The sequence below is a fragment of the Strix uralensis genome, chromosome 2, assembly GCF_047716275.1.
Source record: "Strix uralensis isolate ZFMK-TIS-50842 chromosome 2, bStrUra1, whole genome shotgun sequence".
Taxonomy (NCBI): domain Eukaryota; kingdom Metazoa; phylum Chordata; class Aves; order Strigiformes; family Strigidae; genus Strix; species Strix uralensis.
This window is the reverse complement of record NC_133973.1, coordinates 137,383,735-137,389,734: the sequence shown is the minus strand read 5'-3', so window position 1 is coordinate 137,389,734 and position 6,000 is coordinate 137,383,735. Positions and strand designations below refer to the sequence as shown.

Below are 6,000 nucleotides of genomic sequence, written 5' to 3'. Positions count from 1 at the left end.
GGGCGGGCGGGGCCGCGCGCCCCAACGTTCTGTCCCTTCAAAGTGTGAGAAGATGGCGGCGGCGGCGGGGCCCGGCGGCCGGGCCGCGGTGCCGGCGCGGCGGCAGGGGCGGCGGCGGCGGGGGCGGGCCGGGGCGGCGGCGGCAGCAGAGGAGGAGGAGGAGGAGGAGGAGGTGGTAGTGACGGTGGCGGAGTGCCCGGTGTGCCGCCAGGCGCTGGTGGAGGCGGTGACGCCGCCCTGCCGCCACTCGCTCTGCTTCGCCTGCTTCCAGCGCTGCCTGCAGGGCCCGGGCCTCTGCTGCCCGCTCTGCCGCAGCCGCCTCTCCACCTGGGCCCGCCGCCAGCAGGCCCGGGCCGAGCCCGCCGCGACGACGGCCGCCGGAGGAGGCGGGGAGCAGCGGCCGCCGGACCAAGGTGCGGCGGCGGCGGCGGCGGGCGCCTGCCCCTTCCCCTCCCCCCCGGTTCTAACCGCCGCCGGCGGAGCGAGGAGGAGGAGGGAGGAAGGAAGGGGGGGGGGGGGGTGGGGGGGGGAGAATGCGGGGGAGAGGGGGGGGCTCGGCCCCGAGGGGGCGGGGCCGGCGCGCGGGAGGTGCGATGAGCCGGCGGGGGCTCAGCCCCGAGGGGGCGGGGCTGGCCAGGCCTGCCAGGGAGCGGTGCGATGAGTTTGCGGGGGCTCAGCCAAAGCTATTATATGGAGGGGAGAGGAGGGGGGGGAGCCCACTTTCCTTTGACAGTGGTGGGTGATGGGCCCCCCCATGGCAGGGAGGGACAGGGTGGGGGGTGTTTCCCCACCTCACCATGCCTGGATCAGTATCTGCTCCATGTAGTGAGTGCGTCTGGGCTCTTCTTGGCAACGGGAAGAGAAGGGGGAGCAGCAGGATGGTGCCCCCCCCCCCCATCCATAGCACACCGGCGAGATGGCGGGCTCGGGAGGTGCGAAGGTTTGGGCGGGAGCAGGCTGTCGGCAGCATCTTGCCCCGTTCTCAGCCCCACACTCATCCAGGGGCTTTAAAAAAACACCCGGCATGGGGCAGGTCTGGCCTCTCCTTCAAACGCCTGCTTGAACCCCGAAATGGCGAATGGCCAGGTTTTTTTATAAGAATGTTGCCCAAAAAGTGAACGGTTATGACAGTAAAAGCCGGGTGGGTTTCTTTCAAGAGGAAAGCTTTTGTGCTGCGGGAGGACCCGGTCCTTGTCGACGTAAAGAAAAAAAAACATCCTTTCTGAGTTCGTGGCTTTTTATCATGCGTTTCCTCCCCGTCTCTCAACTCCTAGAAAAATAAATCCTCGTGCGAGCTGGCGGCGTTGCTCTTTCCCAGTGGGAGCCGCGGTGCTGCGGAAGATGCCCACCTTGCTGCTGTCAAAACTCCCGGTGTGCCGGGATCTTCTGCCGGTGCCGCGGTGCGGGTTGGTTGGCGAGGTGATGCGGCAGCGCTGGCGGAGATCAGCTGCCTCCGCTGCACCTACAAGCGCGCTTCCCCGACGTAGTGGGAGCCCTGTAGAGCAGACAAGGCTTTAAGCTACAGATAAAAGTCCTTTTAGCCATCCGGCTGTGCCCTAACCATTCCTTTTCGAGTGTGTTACTGGTCTCCCGGTTCATGCTTGTGTCAGCACCCTCTAATTTGCTGCAGGGAAAAATTGGCAGGATGAGCTTAAACAGCTTAAATTGGTGGTTTGAACTAACCCCGCTAACCTTTGCTGGAAGCGAACTGGGAAGGCTTCGCGCAGAAGGATTTGCTGAATCAATGAACAGACGGGCTGTCCGGAGGGAGCCGAGCCAAACGGCTGGGATCAGTTCCTCCTCCGTGGCCCAGCCAGAGGAGGGACAACAGAAACTCCCCGAGTCGCTCTCTGCTCCAAGGTAGTTGTGTCAGTCGTGTGTTTAAATAGACTCAGCTCGCTCCAGCCTAGCTGGAATGAGAATATCCAGCCATGCTGCAGCAGTGCTTATGCAGTGCCTTGGTGGGGTTTTTTTAAGAAAAATGAGTTTTAATTCTCTGCTTGTCTTGAATTGTCTGAGATGTGTATATTTTGCAGCAAGGCACGCAGGCATCATGTTGGTTGTTATTTTCTCCCCGCCCGAACTTCCTAAAGCTCTGGAAATGTCTTGGAGAGGCTCGTGGAGGGCCTTAGCGCTGAGAAACGTGGGGTGTGCCCCCCAAATGCGGATGGACACGTGCACCTGAGTGTCACCTTGTACACCATGAGCGTGGCTTTGTCATGAGCGTTCTAAATTGGGCTAGACTAACCCTTACTCGCGCTGTACTCTGACTAACCCCTACTCGTGCTATACTCTGACTAACCCCTACTTGTGCTGTATTCTGATTGCATTTCATACTATAGACCCCGGCACCGTAAAATTCCACTTAAAGCTGTGGAGTGGTTGAGTTAACAGCTGATGAGGTGAGCTAAAATGAGCTGTAATCTTGAACAGCATTCCTGCTGCCGTTCTAGCCTAGGCTTGAGCTTGTCCTTAAGCAGCACCAGATGGCTGCGTCAGGCTAAAAGCTGTGAGGGTAACTGGCCACTTATGTTGTAAGTTGGGCTAATAGTGTGGAAATCAAAGGTGGTTGATCCATTACAAATGGGAACCTACTACGTGCAGAGAGAGAGCGGTGGATGTGGTTTATCTTGACGTCAGTTGGGCTTATCGGAGAACCACGGAATGGCTGAGGGTGACAGGGTCCTCTGGAGACCCAACCCCTGCTCAAAGCAGGGTCACCAGGAGCAGGTTGCCCAGCACTGTGTCCAGTTGGGTTTTGACTGTCTCCAAGGTTGGAGACTCTGCAGCCTCCCTGGGCAACCTGTACCGGTGCTTGACCACCCTGACAGTCAAAAAGTGATTTCCTACGTGAAATAGAACTTCTTGTATTTCACTTTATGCCCATTTCCTCTTCTCCTGTCAGTGGCACGACTGAGAAGAGCCTGGCTCTGTCTTCTCTACTGTCTTCCACCAGGTCTTTAAACAGATTTTGGTGAGATCCCCCCAGATCTCCAGGCTGAACAGTCCCAGCTCTCTCAGCCTCCACTGTATGTCACATACTCCAGTCACTTAATGATCTTCATGGCCCTTCAGTGATCATGATAAACAACATCCACTGCTCTCCACTCACCCATGAGCCAGTCATCTCATCATGGAAGACTACTACTTGGGTCTTTTTATGCTTTCTATTCCGTAAAGCCAAGCTGACTACCTCCCAGACACCTTGTCCTTGTCTAGCAGTTGCTAGGAGTAGTTGCTCCATCGCCTTCCCAGGGATTGAGGTGGGGCTGGCTCTGTTGTTGTTCCTCCTTGCCCTTTTTGAAAGGGAGGAGTGACATTTGCTTTCTTCCAGGCCTCAAGAACCTCTCCCAATCACCATGACCTTTCAAAGATAATCAAGAGTGGCCTCACAATGTTCTTGACCAGCTCCCTCAGCACTCGTGGGTGCAACCCATTAGGTCCCATGGACTTGTATATGTCTAGTTAGTTTAAACATTCCCTGACCCAATCCCCCTCCAATGAGGGTGGGTCTGCTTTGCTCCAGACTTTCCCCCTGGTCTCAGAGGCCTGGGATTCCTGAAGCTGGTCTTAGAATCACAGCGTGGTTTGGGTTGGACGGGACTGGTGTATTTAATTAAATCATTTAAAATCTGCAAGATCTTAAAAACTGCATGCTATGACCTCTTGACATCCCTTGATTATTCCAGCTTAAATTGGCTAATTAATCACGGTTTCAAGTCTCAATTTTTGTCGTTCACTTTGGATTCGTACGTAATAGTGGCCTTAAGGAGCTCTCAGACCTTGGCTGAGATTGGGGATTCTGCATTAGGTGCTATACAAATATGTTTGAAGACAAAGTCCTTGTCACGACACTTGTCAAACAAAGCTGGATAGAAGTAAGCAGAGACAATTTATACTCGCTGCCTGTGTGGTGTCTTAGCGTGGGCTGGGTTTACTTGCCTTCTCCTGGGCATCTGATGCCCTTCGAGCTGCCCTGCTGCCTTCAGCCTCCAGCTGCAGCTCCAGAAGGGTGTGGGTGGCCCGTAGGTCCCACGTCCTCTCTGCCTGCTCTGTGGGCATCTCTTAAGTTCCATATAGCCCCAGGAAAGGCACTCTAAATGCTGGTCTAAAAGCAGATTTTGAGCTGAAGATGCAGTACTGACTGTAATACTTTGCTAAGCAAGGTTTCTTATATTAAAACAGTTGCCTGGTGAAAGTCTTGGAAGGCAGATAGGTGCAGCAGATGGGAGGCTTGGAAACTGCGGGTATGTGTTTGAGGATTCAGCTAGCCAAGAAGAAGAAAGAACATAACATGTTCATGGCGAGGTGCTCAGCCTGATTTGTAAGAAAATAAGTACATTCACATCTCTCCCAAGGAAGATGGAATACCCAGTGAATCAAGACGAAAGAAAAGGGTCTTGTGAAAAAGGACAAGCACATGAGATCGTGGCTGTATCTTCTCAGACAGCAGGCACAAAGCCCACCTTCAGTATTTTTGCCTGTCAACCCTGACATTACCGTCCCAGATTATAGATGACTTCAGGGAGCTTGGAAAATTGCTGAAGGACAAGTGTTCCTCCATGAACTGGGAAAGAGAAATTCAGTTTTCCAAGGAAAGGGCTTGTTAAGCTGGTCAAGAGCTTTAAACTCCTAATGTGAAAGTGATCTGGGAGTGTCGTGGTTTAACCCCAGCCGGCAACTAAGCACCACACAGCCGCTCTTTCTCCCCGATGAGATGGGGAGAAGAATTGGAAAAAAAGTAAAACTCGTGGGTTGAGATAAGAACAGTTTAATAATTGAAATATTATAGTCATTAAAAAGAAGATAACAAAAAGAGAAATAAACCCCAAGAAAGACAAGTGCACAGTGCTCACCACCCGCTGCCCGCTGCCCAGCCAGTCCCTCAGCAGCGATCGGCCCCCCAGTTTTCATACAGAGCATGACATCCTATGGTATGGAATAGCCCTTTGGCTAGTTGGGGTCAGCTGTCCTGGCCATGCTCCCTCCCGGCCTCTTGGGCACCTCCTCACTGGCAGAGGACAGGAAACTGAAAAGTCCTTGACTTAGGGTAAGCGCTACATATCAGCAGCTAAAACATCAGTGTGTTACCAACACTGTTCTCATACTAAATCCAAACCACAGCGCTGTACCAGCTACTGGGAAGAAAATTAACTATCCCAGACAAAACTAGGACGCTATCTGCTCCTTATTCTGTACATTTACGTCATGCCCAGGTCCCACACTTTCCAGTACATCCCAACTAATCACCAGCATCTTTCCTGTCTCTGATATCATTCCCTTAGTGTATGGGTCATCCCTTTAAAATGTCTGTTGAGTTCATTTAGTCCGTGGCTTTGGGTTCCATCTGTCATAACAGCCTTTCAGGGCAGGAAGGTTGGTGTGTGCTGTTGGATTGTTGCAGGCTGAAGCCGGTTCTGGTTCCGTCACCGCTGCACTTGTCCGGTTCTATCATTGCTGCACTTTGCTCGGTTTCAACAATGTTCATTCTTCATTAATCTGGGTGATTTTTTTACTGTAAGACCCTTGATATGACATACAGCCACCATAGAAATGATGATACACAGTGTTATATAGCAGTTAACATCATACAATGTAATTCGTTGGCTGTTCTCGCCCATAATCAAATTTCCTGGAGGTACACATGGGACTTCCCCATCCTCCCGCATCACCCACCAAGTGCACCCAGGTTCTTGGGCAAAAGCAATCCCACGGATGGGTTTGCCTTTGCCTGAGGCAGGAATAACCCAGACTGTTTTCCCTAGCATATTTTTTATGTGCACTACAGGGACTTTATCCCTTTCTACAGTTTCTGGGAAGAAGATTAACTCTATCCCAGCCAAAACCAGGACAGGGAGGGAGAAAATAAATGCCTGCTTATATAATAGACCCCTCGGTGATTCTGGAAGGGACAGGGGAAATCTGCTCCCCTGTGCTGAGGTAAGATTGAGTGTACCTAATCTATTCCTCGTAGACACCCGAGTCATCCGTTCATACACA

At 52.8% G+C, this 6,000-nt stretch overlaps 1 protein-coding gene across 1 annotated transcript in view; it reads left to right on the top strand.

The window, feature by feature from the left end:
• Window positions 1-341: 341 nt before the first annotated feature.
• Window positions 342-6,000, top strand: part of RNF169 (ring finger protein 169) — a 29,169-nt gene continuing 23,510 nt past the window's right edge. The window contains exon 1 of the mRNA XM_074860595.1: window positions 342-413. The gene's annotated coding sequence lies outside the window, so the exon portion shown is untranslated. The remainder of the gene's footprint in view (window positions 414-6,000) is intronic.